The 16,434-nt window shown below is 38.3% G+C and overlaps 1 protein-coding gene across 3 annotated transcripts in view; it reads left to right on the top strand.

Moving 5' to 3' along the window:
• Window positions 1-7,812: 7,812 nt before the first annotated feature.
• ddr1 (discoidin domain receptor tyrosine kinase 1) overlaps window positions 7,813-16,434 on the top strand; it is a 49,325-nt gene continuing 40,703 nt past the window's right edge. For 2 of the 3 annotated variants that reach the window (XM_056232576.1, XM_056232575.1), the window contains exon 1: window positions 7,814-8,172. The gene's annotated coding sequence lies outside the window, so the exon portion shown is untranslated. Of the gene's footprint in view, window positions 8,173-16,434 lie in introns of all 3 variants that reach the window. The other variant, XM_056232577.1, reaches the window with a different exon arrangement.

The raw sequence follows: 16,434 nt of genomic DNA, 5'->3' as shown, positions 1-16,434 counted from the left end.
TCTATGTGTCAATAGGTATTTTTAGCTTGGGCTCTCACTGCATTGCAATGGCACTCATTCCCAAAATCCCAGCAACCCCCCACTCCACTCACTCTCACTGTGGAGCCAGATAGAGCAGAAACGGCCAGGAAGAGCTAGAGCGAGCAGGACAGTTGTGTCATCACACAGTCCATGCAGAATTAGACCCTCCCTGCTCTGTTTCCATGGAGACAGTTTGAAATAGACCTTATGATGGGCTGTTATAAAGGCCGAACTACCTGATCGCCACACCCTGACTCAACCGTTATTACCGTCAGCTGCTACAAACCACTCATACACTCAGAGCAGAGACAGAAAATAACAGTCATTTGGGGAGAATCAAATTCTGTCTGATGTGGAAGAAAGAGGGAGGGAGAAAGGGAGGGAAACAGAGAACCCATAATTAGCAAACACAATGAGTGTCTAACAAGGGAACTAATGAATTAACTTAGGCCGCAGACTTCCGCTGTTAGCATGGCACAAATAAATGACAAACTTTTTTATTCGCTGATGGAATAGAATGAGAGGCGGTGGAGGAGAGGGAGAGGAAGTGAAGTGAAACTGGTGTATGAATCCAGCAACAGTTATAAAGGAGAACCCAAATACCACTTCAGGGTCTCATCACTTTTCTCTTTTCATGTTGAGAGATTCAGAGTCCGTGAAGGGTTCTGCAGAGATGAGGGAATGAAGCGCAGCAGACCAATAGAGGATTCTGTGGTGGGTGGGACCTTAAAGGGACAGTTCACCCAAAACAATGACAATTCTGTCATCATGTATTCACCCTCGTGTTCTTTTAAATCTCTAAGACTTTATGAAGAATTGACTAGTTGTTCTTTTTAATTTAATTACAATAAGTGGGGACTAAAAGCATCATAAATGTATCATGCAAGTGGTCCAAATGACTCATTAAGTATATTCCAAGTCTTTTGAAGTCATATGATAGCATTTCTTTTTTAGCAGTTTTCTAATGTGCTTTTGCCAATTTTATACATTTTTCTATATAGTTTGTTTATTTTTATTTCAGTTTTTTTCCCCAGTAATTTTAGAACCTATTTATTTCAGTTAGTTGCCTATATGCAACATTTCTATTTTTGTTTAAGTTTATATTTAATTTATTAATAACCAAGAATGATTTTTAAGTTTTAGTTTTAGTTAACAATAATAACACTGATTCACTGATCATTCTCTCCTTCTGTGAGCTGCTATCAGATCATTGAATAAGTCAATTGACCGTGTGTACCGGATCAATCGGATTCATGGACAGATCATTTAGACTTTTTTTTTTTTTTTGCTAACTGAACCAAAGATTCATTGCAAAGATCAGATGCAAAAGAATGATTCTCATGAATACACTATGCACTATCATCCAAAAACTATCACCTTTAGAAAACTTGGAATACTTTTATGATGATTTTGCATCCTTTTTTAGTTTTTTAGCTCCTGTCCTCATTAATGTAACCAGGACATTCTTCAAATTTTACTCCATTTATCTTCTACAGAAGAAAGAAACTCGTACATGTTTGGAAAGACATGACAGTGAGGAAATAATGACATCATTTTAATTTCTGGGTGAATTCTTTCTTTAAATCCTGAGTCTTTTAAGAATATAATGTGAGTGGTCAACCAGAGCAAAAACATCTAACCACATGACACAAAAACACAGACAGACACAAACGCAATTACCGTCTGCTGAAGAACACCTGCGGTCACACTCACCCATCTGCTTTAATCTTCCAAGGAGATTTTCCTTAGAAAGACAAAAAACACACACACAATGTAGAAAAATCTGAATTAAAACAAAACATAAATATTTATCAATGCATTAATATTCAGGTGCACAAAAGAAGGCTATACAGACTCGTAATGCGTGTAAATCTGATACAGTGAATATGTCTTATACAACAAAGAACGACAGGCTCAACAAATAACAAGTGAGATTACTGCTCAGGAAATGACTAAGGGTCTGGTAATAACCTGTTTGTACTCATTACACTGTAGCAAAGCCTCTTTTCTAGTGATGGTCCACTGCTGTCCTTCCTGAATGAAAAGATGGTTAACGCAGAAGCCAGTCAGGATGATTTGACAGACTTAAGATCCATGAAAGCATTGAAGCAGATTTGAACCGAACGTCCTCGTGAGTGATGTATGTGATGGAGCAGGAGCGATTGTGACCGATGCATTTTTACTTCCCAATACCCAAAAAAGAGATCAGAGAACTGACACCCTTCTGACCCCCACCCAGACACCCACCCACGGCTGCAACCTGACCCTGTGACCTCTGACACCTTCACCTTTTGGAAAAGCCTCAAGGGACGAACCTAAAATGGTTGGTATATTCCAACTAATGTGTAAACCAATATGTTTAACACACATAAAGTCATTCTACCGTGATCACCAGCAACATAAAACCATCACAACTTGGGTCCATCTGTTCAGTTGTTTTATTTGTTGGTCTGTGTAAGCACTAGATGGATGTCTTGCACCGTTGCCATGCACTTCGCTGTTTTTTAGCGTCTCACACCATGATTGCTGCATTTTTAAGATGCTTTGTGAAGTTCAATGATGGACAGTAACAGTATTTTACTGTTTTTATTGGCATTATAGATTAATACATTCAAGAGTGTTTTGTACTTTTAATTTGAGTCAATATGTTTAATATCAGTACTTATCTTATTTGTCATGTTTTGGTTTAGTTATGTTTTCATGGACTTTTAGTTTGTATTTCCTTGTTCTGCATGTGTTCTGTTCAGTTCCTGTTTCCCTGAGTTTCCTTAGTTACTGATTGTTTCTATGGTTACTGATTATGCTCACCTGTGTCTTGTTTGGTTGCTTCTTTGCTCTGGTATATATTTCACTGTTTCTTTCTTGAGTTGTTGGTTATTGTCTTTGTTTAAGCAATGCTGTTACATTGCATTTTTATTTGCTTTGCCTTCTCTTTATTTATTAAAACTGCTACACAAGATTCTCTACTCAACTTTACTTTCATAACTGCACCATGACAATATTTTACCATGGCGTCTGTACTTTAAGTCAAGTTCAAGATCGGTGTACTTCGTACCGGTAAAGTTAAAAGAAAAGAACTTTTAAAAACATTTGACTTTCATACTATATGCCTAATATTTTGCAGTAATATGATGTGATTACAACATAACACCAGGAGGAATCTCCCTCTGTCATTGTCTTTCAACAACACACACACACACACACACACACACACACACACACACACACACACACACACACACACACACACACACACAGACACACACAGACCCACACATACACACAGACAGACACACACAGGACAAAGTCAAAAGTCTTAAATTCCTTTGAGCCTCAGTCATGTGGCTGATCTCATTTCATAAAACACACACTCTCTCTCTCTCTTTCTCCCTCTCTCCTGCCTCCCTGAATCATCCCTGTCTTTTTACTCTCTTATGGCACTTTAGAGAAGCTCTCTAAACCTTGGGCCCCTGAGAAAACCAGCCATTTTGAAAGAGGACACCAGAGAGGACAGAACAGAGAGTGTCCTGCCATTCTTCAAGTGTGTGTGGAGGTGGGGGAGGATTTATGTGTGTGACATTGGTAACTGAGGTAGCGTAGGGATCCATTGTGAGTGAGGGAGAGAGATGGATAGATTATGTGCTTTAGTAAGAGAATGAGCGGAATGCCAGTTTGTGTCGCTTCCCCATTCTACAGGCCTGACATTGTGAGAGTGATCAGGCCGCTCTACCCATCAACAGCTGTGTGTGTGTGTGTGTGTGTGTGTGTGTTAGTGGGGAGGGGTGCATACATGTGGACTCATGGGTGTACATATGTTCTGAGCTTCCTCACTTAAATCAGCATTTCATTATAAATCATAGATGGCATTGCCAAAAGTGAACTATTAAAATATGCTATGCTTTGTGTATGGAAAATATTACGTTGGTATTCAAAATACATCTCTCTCTCTCTCTCTCTCTAAGCTGTGACCCTGCACATTTATGCATCTTTGCAGCTGTTTTAAAGTAATTTCTAGCTTTTAATCAATCTATTGTAGTGTCCACACCATAACCACATACCATGCATTTGTACCTTTCTGCAGAAAACATCCTGTTTTGTCTGTGCATATGTCTAGAAATAAATGCAAATTATTTGTTGTAAGTTGGTACAACATTACAATATGGATTTTGGATGATGTACAGTGTGTCTTATAAGGTTGTGCAGCGAAGCAATTTTAAGTAGGCTTATCTGTTGCATTATCAGTCAACTTAAACTGGAAATGCTCCCAAACTAAATTAAAAGCCTTTTTTATAGGCCATCAAACTTGTATATTTCATGTGTTAATATGTATAATTATAGATTTTTTTTAGTCTTTAAAGGTAAAAAAAAAAATTTATGTGAAAAATTAATTAATCATAAAATGGCCCTGATATGTCACTAGACATTAAGAAATCATGTTCACTACAAATACTTATATCACTGACAACAGTAGTCCGGCCAGGATATTGTCATTTAAAAAGTGAAGTTGCAGCCCTCAACTGATGTTGATGTTGTCATGTTGTGTTTTGGTCTGATGCTCCACCCTCCACCTATCTACCAATCACGAAGTCAGTAGTGTTGCTGCATCCGGGTTGCCAGCTCTGCTCTAGTTACCACTTCTTGTAGCAGCCTACGTTCCTGCTGGATCCTGCAGTCTATCTGGCAACCTCGAGTCAGGGGGAGGGGGAGGGGATACACCGCTCTACAGTCATTTAAAAGTGATTGCAGTACCAGTTTTGGCCACAATCTTACATACGGCTCCTTTAAGTCTGAATCAGTCTAACAAATCTTTTTTTGTATTATTCTAAAATATTATTTGTTATTCATTTTGAAGTCATTCGGGCACATCCCTATGTCATGCATTTCTAAACGCTTTAGGCATAATGTTTCATAGTTCAGTATACTTTCAAATATTCTCTTAATTTAATTCATAATTCATATGTTGTAAAACTTTCTTATGTTTCTACATGCATCACACATCCTCAGTTTTTAATTTCATTAAAATGTATTAAAATGCCTGGCTGCTGTTCCTCAGGGGGTTAAAACTGTAACTATCCGGCACATTTAAGTGCTTCTCTCGTCTTTGCATGTCTTTCATTCTAACCAGCTTCACTTTTCACTCAGATTAGATTTACCTCCTTTTCCTTTCAGCCACACTTCTCTCTTCCCTCTCCATCCTTCACAGTGAATTCCTCACAGGATCAGGCCTGCTTTTCATGCTTAGCTGAATAAAAAAAAAAAGTGAGTGAGAATGAGTGCAAGAGACAAGAATGGAAATTTAGCTGTAGAAGATATCTGTTTAAAAAAAAACAGTCATTTAACAAGCGTAACAGAGGGGAAATCTTCAGGAAGAGAATGAATGAAAGAGAGAGTGAGACAACGCCAGGGCAAGTAGTGGAAGCAAATAAAACAATGTGCAAAGGTCACTGCAACATTACAGGGGGATCTCAGGTTGCTGAGCAACACACAAAGCTAGGCCTGCGGGAGAAAGGTAAAAAATGGAGGGAGTGAAAAACAGAAAGAGAGAAGTGGGAAGAAAGTAGAATGAGCAGAAGAAGTGATCAGGTTATATCACAAGTTAAGCCTGTGAAGGATGGATTCAATTTTCTAACACAGTGCAAAAGTTATAGTTCCTGTTTTTTTTCTTGTGGCACGGTAAACTGAGCTCTGCTCAAGGACGTACCCTCAGCTTTATTGCATTGTGGTGAAATGCCCTCTACAGTATTGATTTTCATTAGAAAACATGACAGATTAGTTGCATTACTTGTTGGAACATAAAATTTAAAAGTGAAATATGAGTTAATGTCTCCCAACTTTACTAACCACAGAGGTGCAGTGTCTGAATCAGTCAGCATTTGACATTGTGATGTAATGATGTAATGGAAGTAGACAGAAGTCTTCCACGTCACATATCTGAGTGAAATTGATTATCGAAAAAAAAAAATGTAGGTTGGTTGTTGATTGGATGAAGGCAGATCTGAATGCGAGCTTATGGTCGATTGTAAGAAAGGGGCGTGGTTTACACTGACTAAATGATTGGAGAAGTCCGGCATACATCACCTGAGACAAGTCTGTTGTTTCACCAGATGATTGAGTAATGACTTTGTATTCACTGTTCACATTGAGATCATTAATATACATTTAGAATTTTCTATTTCACGCCTACTTTAAAGTCAAAATGAAACAGAAGTAGTGACAGACCTTTTCTTCAATATTGTGACGTATATCTGAGTGTAGTAGATTATTGAAAATGTAGGGAAAGGTCTTGGTTCCATCCATTGGTTGTGGATTGGGTTTGGAGGCAGATGAACGTGAGCCTGCAGGGCCGGGTTTAAGTGGACTAAAAGATTGAAAAAGTCTTGCATATGTCACCAGAGAGACATTTTCACCAGAGAGACATTTTCACCAGAAGGTCCAGTTATGACATTTTGATTAAACAGGTCAAAACATTAAACAAAAACATGCATGTATGAATTCTTCACATTAAGATCTATCAGAAAATAGATTTTTCATTACATGCTGCTGACAAAGTGTAAGGGAAAGAAAGAACCAAGCTGGGGATTTGGGTCTTTGAGTCTTTAACCATTAAAAGTGTGAGCTAAAGTTAATCATGTCCAAAGTCAAACCAGGTCATGCACAATTGTTCATTCAAAGCGAAGAGAACAAAAAGAACAAGCTGCTTTCCAAACAAAGTTTGAACTGGAGCTCTTACAATTCTTCTCTTTTTTCTCTTTAAACACATTCTCTCCTTCAACACACCTTTGTTACAGTTTCAGACCTGATGTTAAATGATCTCTCTTTCTCTCTCTGTTTTACTCAAATGCACTTCACTTCTCTGTGCAAATTCTTTCCGTGCCATAAAAAGCAATAACTTCACACATGCTCATGCTCATACACGATGCCTGCGGTCAATAGGATTTGAGAAACAATATTGACTCACTAGGTAGACTGCTATTTTTCTCTGTCCACTATTTATCTGTGTTATTGAATGACTGCCAACAAGTTTCCAATTCCCATCTCCTTCCAATGAAGGGGCAAGTAGCAACACATAGCTGTGGAATAACTCTTTTTCACTCACCCACCCTCCTCTACCTGTCCTATTTACCTTTAATTTAGCTTTTCGCTGACATAAAGCACCACACCCATTTCATTCTCCTGTATTTGTGAATGTGCAGAATCTAGCATGTTTAAACTTTCTAAGCTAATGACATTTCTTTTTCTTTTCTTTCTTATTTAACCTCATTGCCTCTGAGTGCAGTTAGTCTGTTAACACAAGTCTTTACTGCCTTGCCTCAGGACATAATGGTATATTGCTTGAGTTCTAATCTGTAATAATGCGATCTTTTAACACTACAAAGGTGTAGGCCTACTTTCTATAGGTGCTAACATCAAACTCTATGGAGAAAAGCCAAAATAATGTTTAGTTATTAGAAATTTAGCCAATACAAGAGTTACGGTGGACACCAGAAAGGATTAACAAGGTAAATCCTGTATTGTTTCCTTACCAACAATATTAAATTTCCTATATTCTCCAAATCTCTCCGTTCCTGTACCACTTTTTTTTTTAAAGTCTCTCAGAGGTAGGCTACGCGTATCATTTACAGCGGCGCTGGCAGGTCACGGGTTCCCAGCTTTACTCGCTCCTGATTGGACAATTGCCTCATGAAATATTTAAAGAAGCACCTGACTGAGTGCTGCCATTGGACGCAGCTAGTGTAGTTATGTAAATGAGCACCTGGTCGTGTTTGCAAGCCCTGAGGGGAAGAGAAAGAGGTCTAAAAGCTAAGCGCTTATATGAGCGCGCGGAGAGAGAAGCACTGATTGAGAAATAAATAAGGACGTCCGTGTCACTTGCGCTCGTCGGATTTAACAGAACATTCCTACTTGCAAACCTTTTCAAACGTGGGACGTACAACTTGCTTGCTTTCAGAAACTTTTTGCCAATCGCTTTTTTTATTCTGTTTATTCATTGGTACTTTTGTGGCTCTAAGCACAAAGTCATACGGCTTTGCCAGACTATATTTACCTACTAGTATAAAAACAACCTGCCAAAGTGAACTACACGGATTAAAAAAGAAGAATCGGGCGATTTCCTACATTTGGAGACGATTTCGCGTTCTGTCAGACTTCTAGGTGAGTGATCAGAAAATAGCCAGCCTACTCCGATAATTGCTTGCAAGTTGTAAGTGTAGTTTATTTATGTTTTGCAAGTTGTCAGATGTTACTTTTGACTTTATCGTTTTTAGTTAATGCACTGTCGATTATCGGATTGATTGTCAGTGGTTTTTCGACCGCTGCGTGGAAGCGCATGCCTTTACATTACACTCTGTGTGAGTTGTTTTAGACTGCTCAAATGTGTTAAGTCGTCGCGCGAGTAAACTTAACTGTCTCTGTCTCGTGCATGGCGGCCAAGAGTCTCGGAGTGTGTACGTGAGGAGTTTGGATGTCTGCCACTGTACCGGGAATGCGCTCGGTCTGGTGCGGATCGAGTCGTGCTGTTTGTTTGTGAAGTTGTTATTTACACCCACTCGACGAATTGAAATGGTTCCTATTTATGATACCTGGAACCCGGGTTTAATGCCAACATTCAAATACTATGAAATAGCTTGAAAACTACCGTGGGTATTTATGGTGGTATATTTACCCACCTGTGGCCCCAGTTAGCGTCAGTTAGTAGTATTTATGGGCTACCGCAATCTTGCTTTTAACTGTAATTGCAGAGCAGTCTAGAAAACACTCCAAACTGACGAGTCAGTGTTAAACCAGTATTTCGGCAAAGTTCTTATCAGACCTAGCTACTACTATGCTGATTTATGTTTGTTTGCTCTTGGTGTTTGAACTCATTTACAGCTTGTAATGGTCTTCCACATTAACCGGTTTAGTCACAAATTGTTTTGTTTTTCCAGCTAAGTCAGCACATGTTTAACTGTTACTGGATGGCAAAATGAAACAAAATCCTTGACTTTTTGAGATGGACACAATCTTTCAGAGGGACAAATAGAATTAAAAAAGCTCTGTTGATGTGACTTATAATCAGCCATGTAAAAATGCTGACATGAAATCAATAGGTTAGTCTTACACATTTGTTTATTTATATTTGAATTTATTGAATGGATAGCCCCTTGAGATGTAACATCTCATTTTCAAGGGGGTCCTAAAAAAACAAAACAATTTTACGAAACAAAAATAAAAATAAACAGAACAAAATAGAAGAAAATGCTCAACCTGTTTCCCGCACCCCCAAACCACAGTTGCGATGCAGAATCTCAACATCATACAATATCAACATAGAACCAAATAATAACAACAGAAGATCCTCGAATTTATCTCAAGTAATAAGTAAAAAAAAAAAAACATGAACAAGTTATTTTAAGATAAGAAAATAAAGATAACCTAAAGCTATTAAGAGAAGTAATAGATCTCAGAGAAACAGGAAGATTATTCCAGTCAAAAGGGGCTTTATACTGAAATGACCTACGTCCGACTACACTGAAAATTTGGAAGAAAAAAAGGATATTGCGCATGTCTAAGTGAGTGAGAAGATCTATATGGAATCAAAATTTCATTAAAATAAAAAGGACAAACAAAATAAACACGTTAAAAAATAAACAAAAACCAATGGAATTGTCTTCTAGGTTTAGGATGTAACCAATTAAGCAATTCATACATATGACAATGATGAGTATACGATATGGACACCTTAACACAAATCTGCACAAGGAATTGTAAACAACATTAAGAGGCTTAAGATAAATATCATGGGTATTTCATAGCTCCGTGTAAATACATCTTTGGTTAGACCTTTCAAACTCAAAGGCAGGCCTACGTTCGGGTTATCATCAATGTTAACAGTGGGGTTAAATGGGTTAAATAGCAGTGGTTTTGTTTTTAAGCTGTCTTAAACAACCACTTGAGAGTAGCGTGTTTGAAAGGGAATTTGGCATCCAGTTGCAACTGTCAGATCTAGCGACTGTCGGCACTTTATTGAAAGATCCTCTCACCACAGTCCATGCGATTCAAGCACAATAAATTCTATAATTGCCCTACACTGAGTTGCAATGCAAGTATTTGCTATGATGTCCATGTAGATGAAACACACCGCATGGCATTTTTTACGTAGCTATGTTTCAGCGAATTGGTGGCTAATTCTTATGAATTTTTACAATTTCATGCATACATTTTCGTGCAATCTGGTGACGCCTCAGCTAGGTTCGGGGTGGACCCTCATTGTTACTTTCCCCCCCAAAAAATCTTACATTTCCATACAAAGTCATACAAAATCACCACCTTGTAAAAGAGTTTTCTTATGAGGTCAGGTGGGGTAGTTGCACCTTCTGCACCAGAGGAGACTTCTGCCCAGTGTGAGACCTTGTGGACGGATCAGCATCAGGAGAGCGACTTTATACTGTGCTATATCTGTTCTAGATTCATTGTAAACATTAGAAATACACCACAATGCCCGTCATGGCAATAAAGCACATTTAAATTGCCTGTTGTATTTTCTGAAGAGGCAAAATAAAATGCAGAGTATGCACAAAAGCTATGAAGAGATGCTAATGAATGCACCAAGAAACTGGAAATTTACCCATCCCCCTATTCCATCTTCTGTTTCTCCTCTCTTTGTTTAAAAGGGGTTTTGGGACTCGTGAATAAAGGCACAATGAAAAGTGAAATGAATTGTGCTGTGTCACCAAGGGAGGGGACCAAGTGCCAAGAGGGGTACAAAGGAATGTGTGTGTGTGTGTGTGTAGGCAGACACGCTCAGCAAACATCTCTGAGGAAGTTGAAAGCATTGATCTGAGCTATGAGGGTTTTATTATGAGTTTGTTTGTGGAGAAATTACCGAAGAAATCTTAGCTGGGGCATCACTTGGGAACATTTGGCTCTATTTAAATACAAAGAAAGAACTATAAATCGTTTCCATTGCATTTTTTTCTTCATGAACGTGAAGAAAAAAACTTATGAGCGTGTGTGTTTGAGCTCACAATGAAATGTTTTTCATGCATCTTTTAAACCTTTTTGTCTTGACACTCATATTTCTGTAAACAGCAGGCTAATCTCTGACTAGCATGTGGTGGGTAAAGATGGAGGGATTGAAGGAGAATTAAAAGAGAGGGAGAGACACTGGTGGCATACAGAGTGGAAACGTGCTCTCGGTTGGAACTAACATCAGACGTCTTCTAGTCTTGTTTCATCTATTAAATTATCTTTTGACACACCCTATACTTCTCTCCCTCTCGCTCTCTCTTCTCTCTTCTGTTCACATACCTTTGATGCTGTAATTCATCCTCCTGAGTAATGTCTAACTTTATATCATGTTCCGTTCTTCCATCACTGTCTCAATGCTGTACCATCTTGATGTTGAAGTCGCTGTAAAACATTTATCCATCCATCCATCCATCCATCTCTCCATCTATCAGTTACACATCACTGTCTCTATATCTTCAGTCTCTTATGACAGCTCTTTTAAAGTGCTGTGGGTGTTTGCGTGTACATATACATTTATCAAGGCCATAAACGTCAATATATAAACAATTCATATTTGGAAGATCTATAAATCTATTAATTTATCCAGAAATGCATTAAAAATGCAATTCATAGATGCAGTGGCTTGGATATGCATGAATTATAATTCATTTTGACATTTGTTTTTTGCAGACATAAAGTCAGAAATATCAGGGTACAACTGTCCTAATCTTAATGAAGAAACTCTTAAAGGGTTAGTTCGCCCAAAAATCTAAATGATCCCATAATTTTCTCACCCTTGAGCCATCCTAGGTGTATGACTTTAAGAAAAAATATCCATATTCCGATAGCGGTCTAAATAAGTCGAATTTCGGCATGATTATGTAATGATTATGACATGAAGTCATAATGAAAAAAACCCAAAACATTTTGTCATAATTCTGACCTTTTTTTTAATCTCATAATTACTTTTTTGTTTCCCATTTAAAGTCAGAACCTTCATTAAACAAAGCAAGATTTTTTTCATATTTGGTGAAATGGCTTTCCATATTATTTGTTATTGTTTTTTATTATTTCTTAGAAAGAATAAACTTGATAAAATGTATGAATGAATAAGTCATGATGTTGGATTTTCTGAAGAAACCTTCAAGGATTTTCTGCTTGTTTTATTGATTCATCATGCTCTATATTACGTGCTGTTCATCTGTTTCATGAATCACACATAACCCCACTGTTTCACTGCCTTCATTAATGACTTACTTGAAGGTGCGGTGTAACCACAAAGTGAAACATTACAGCCGGATCTGCACACATCAGCCAGCTTTAAACCAACTCAGAACCGCATGGAGAGCAACAAACTGAAGTGTTATTCAGACTGATTCATACAGGAAGAAATTATTCATCAACACAAAGTGAACACCCTGTTTTTATTGTGTAGTTTTAAAAGAGAGAGGAACAACTCATTAGCTTGTCCTCTTGATACATCTTGCAGGTGTCTGAACCTAAGAGTAATATGAAAATGTTTAAACAGGTTGGAGATTTTTGATTTACATAGAGGTTCTGCATAAAAAGTAACAAACATATATATACATGGATTCTCGCAACTGCTGTCTGGCTCATTTATTTCTCTAGCAATTACTCATGGCTTCAAGCAAATATAGACAAGCTTTTGAAAGTTGTTTGTGAAAACAGGAACATTCAACATCAAAGCTGCAGCTTTTTTTTTCTCCCTTCGCCTGAATCTCGATTGCCAAACACTAGAGGAAAACCATGCATCTCTCACTTCTGCTTAGTAAAACTATAGTAATCCTCCAGACATCAGGCAGATATTGCACCTACAGCCTTGCTTTGACTTGAGATGTTTTTCTGCATTCGTGATATCTGAATCAAATCATCAGTCCAGATACATCTGGTGCAATCTGCCGCTAAGCTCCAGTAAAAGGTTGTGTGCGAGCACTCAGGTTGGTGGTGTTTTCAGCATAAATCAGTGCTGTTCACATTGCTGAGCTTTGTGTTACGCCTTTCCGTTTGACCTGTTCACTCAATTTTTTTTCTTCTCACTTTTGGCTTTTTTGGAAAAATGCCATCCTTTCTTGTCTTTTCACCCGTTTTGAATTACCGTATTATTAACCCTCTATTTAAAGACTGTACTCCCCTTTCATTCTATTTTGTAAAAAAATTTCTTCAAGGTCCAAAGTCAACCCGCACTTACTCAACAAAAAAGCAGTATCAGACTTTTTCTCTTTGTTTTTTCAATCAAAAACGGAACGCTTTTTTAATGCATTTTGGCCATTCAGTGACACGACAATTGTGTTTTGGGGGCCTGAAAACACAAGATTTTGAAAACGATACCGTTATCGTCTCTGTGTAAACATTTGAAAATGAGAATTTGTGAAAATGGTGATATACCTTAAATTATCCTCAAAAACTCTATATGCGTTCTATATTGTTTTCCTTCATTAATTTTTCATAACTAATCAATTTTTTTAAAAATATATTATATATTACAATATATTACATTTTTTTCAACACATTCTTTGTTAAATATGGTCCTATTTTTATACAAAACATTGATTATTCCATACAATACATTTATGCGGTAAAAAAATCATGCTTAAAAGCCAATTTCCATGAATCCAGTGCTTGCTTGTGAAACTTTGCTAACTTGATTGGCAATTTACTACAGATAAAGTCACAACTCAGCAAAAAAATTAAACCACCACAACGGTCGAATAATAAGTTTGGAATGAAAAACCAGGGAGCATTTCCTGTGTGTGTGTGTGTGTGTGTGCGCGCGCGAGAGAGAGAGAGAGGCGCGATCGAACTGTGGAAACATACGCCGTCATTTTGTTCATACAGATAATTAAACCTGCAAATTGTTTACTTATATTTGTGTACACTCGCAATAAGTGCTTTTGTCACACTGTAAACTCTTGTCAAACTGTAACCTACAAGTATACATTGTTTGAGCCAGTTGATTGCCATATGTGTTCAGTCGATAGGCGCATAGTGTTTCTTTACAAAGTGACTTCGCCAACTACTGGCCTGGCATGCGTAATACAGCTGTTTTAGTAGTTTTCTCAGTCTTTTTTTTTTAAGTCCATGTGCCATCCATCAATTTGTATTTAAAAAATGTATGTTTCATGTCTACTTTAACTAGATTCTTTGCTAATAGGCACATGTCATCAGTGTGGATGCACTTCACCACTGATTCTTCTATTTTCTGTTTTGGTTTTTGGCTAAATAAAAACTTCAGTGTTACTGTAACATTCATTTTGGTGCATCACTAGCTGTGAGTTTTAAAGGAATTCATCGTCATTCTTTTCACCTTTCTATGTAAATTATATTTGCACATTAGTAGCATTGCACAATATTAGAAATAAAGGTGAAGTTGTAGTGGTGGAGGGATGATGGTGGGATAATTGCTCCTGGCATGAGCTATTTCTGCTAGCATTTCCTTGTCATGATGGACAGGATTAGATGAAAAAGTTTCATTTACACCTGCATTTCAAAGTCATCTTGCCATGCAAAAAGAGGTCAGACTCCGATCAGATTTTTTTTTATGAAGTACATTCTGCCATTCCAAGGAATATCTGACCTCACAGATTACTTTTCCTGATAATTGGTAGATCAACACAGACGGTTCTGAGAAAACACATTTCTTATTTTATGAGCTCAAAGATGAGGAAACTGAATAGGGTGATGTTCTCTGACTAGCAGTGCATGGGAAAATAGATTTGGCTTTCTGTTCAAATGGTCTGGGTGTATTGTGGGAACTGTCAGCTGTGTGAGTGTTTGATGGGGTGACTAGGTGAATCAAGCAAGTGCAGAAATGTACCTGGCGGGTCAAGGGCATATAATGTCTGCTGGCCTGGGTGAGCTTTTCATGTAGAGGAGGCTTAAACCGAGGCTTTAATAATTTGGCCCACCCCAGATAATTCCCGTAAAATATTATTTTCTTGTAAAGTGACTAACCCTTCCTGTCGTTATTCAACCTTCACTGTCTTTGTTCTCTGTCCTGTTCGTTTCACTCTTCCTCTCTCTGTCTCATTTGTCCTTTATCTGACTCTTTTCCTGTTCATTTAGTAAGTAATTCTGATTTCCTCTTCCTGTCAGTCGCAAATTCACAAGTTAACAGTCATCCTGGCAGGACTGGCGAAGGAATAGCTCATCCGTGCGACCGAGCCAGTCCGGGACTGACGCACACCTGAGTCATGATTTAGCATAAAAATGATGTGTCTAAGTGTAAACACGACCCTTCATTCTTCAAAATACTGCTGCTGTCGGATAGCCAACTTCAGAGCTGGTGTGGTCAGACTCTTTGTGTTAAAGAATCATAGGTCACTTGTGCACTGATCTGATGCTTAACCCTCTGATGCTCTTCGCGTCGCTGTCAAAAATGACCAAACAATTTTGTTTTATTTCAATGAAATGAATGTAATATATTTTAGTTTGATAATGTTTTTTATTTTATATTTAGTATTTTTTAGGGTACTAAATTATATTTATGCTGTAGTTATAATTCATTTATTCACTTTTTGAGCATAGACCTTACTATGAACTGTAAACTTAAATTGTCATACATTTTGAATGCTTTTAGAGCGGAGACTAAACACGGGACGTGATGGTAAACTGTCCATTGTGCCAATGGATGATATGCACATGAGATTTGCCTTGATGTTGAGAGTGGCGTGGGAGCTGTACCTCTGTCATGGGAAAGATGTACATTTCGGGACACATCATCAGTAATGTACCTTTGAATCAGGGGGTGTTTCGGCCTTTCAACACTAGACACCCTCATCAAAGGTGGCCAGCTACAGGGTGATCAAACCTGAGCTTGTGTCCCATGCCCAATCATGAAAATTGCCTGGTTTGTTACATGGCGCTGCCCATGGGACTATGCAAGGCAGGAGGCGTCCTCTTCCCTGAGTCAAGCCTAAGGCTGACCGCATACCTTGTTCAGCCTCCTCATGGAGGGTTGTGACATGGGTTCTCAAGTGGGTTATAGGGTGGGGGATTAGTGAGTGGGTCATGTTGATGCTCCTTGAGCCCAACAAGGGTCCTTCCTCTTAATCCATATCCACTGGCTGCTTCTTTCGGCCGCTTCAGAGATTGATCTAATTGTTTGTCGCAGAGCCTGTCCACGGATGCCAAGGTCTTTCAGCAGTCTGATGGTAGAAGAAGCCACAAAACCTCTGCATCCCACTTCAACCGGATAGACATTCGCTTTCCATCCTCGTTGATGAGCGTCTGCTGCCAGTTCTGTATAGCGCAGTTTCTTGCGTTCATAGGCCTCATCCGTTGAATTCTCCCATGGGACTGTGAGCTCAGTGATGTACACAGACGTCAATGAAGGGGACCAGAGAACCAAATCTGGTCTAAGAGTGGTGACCGCAATCTCAGGTGGAAAGATTAGTTGCTGGCCTATAT

Source organism: Rhinichthys klamathensis, unplaced genomic scaffold, assembly GCF_029890125.1.
Source record: "Rhinichthys klamathensis goyatoka isolate OS25496 unplaced genomic scaffold, OSU_Roscu_1.1 h1tg000349l_1, whole genome shotgun sequence".
Taxonomy (NCBI): domain Eukaryota; kingdom Metazoa; phylum Chordata; class Actinopteri; order Cypriniformes; family Leuciscidae; genus Rhinichthys; species Rhinichthys klamathensis.
The sequence above is the reverse complement of the archived record's forward strand: the minus strand, read 5'-3'. Positions and strand labels throughout refer to the sequence as shown.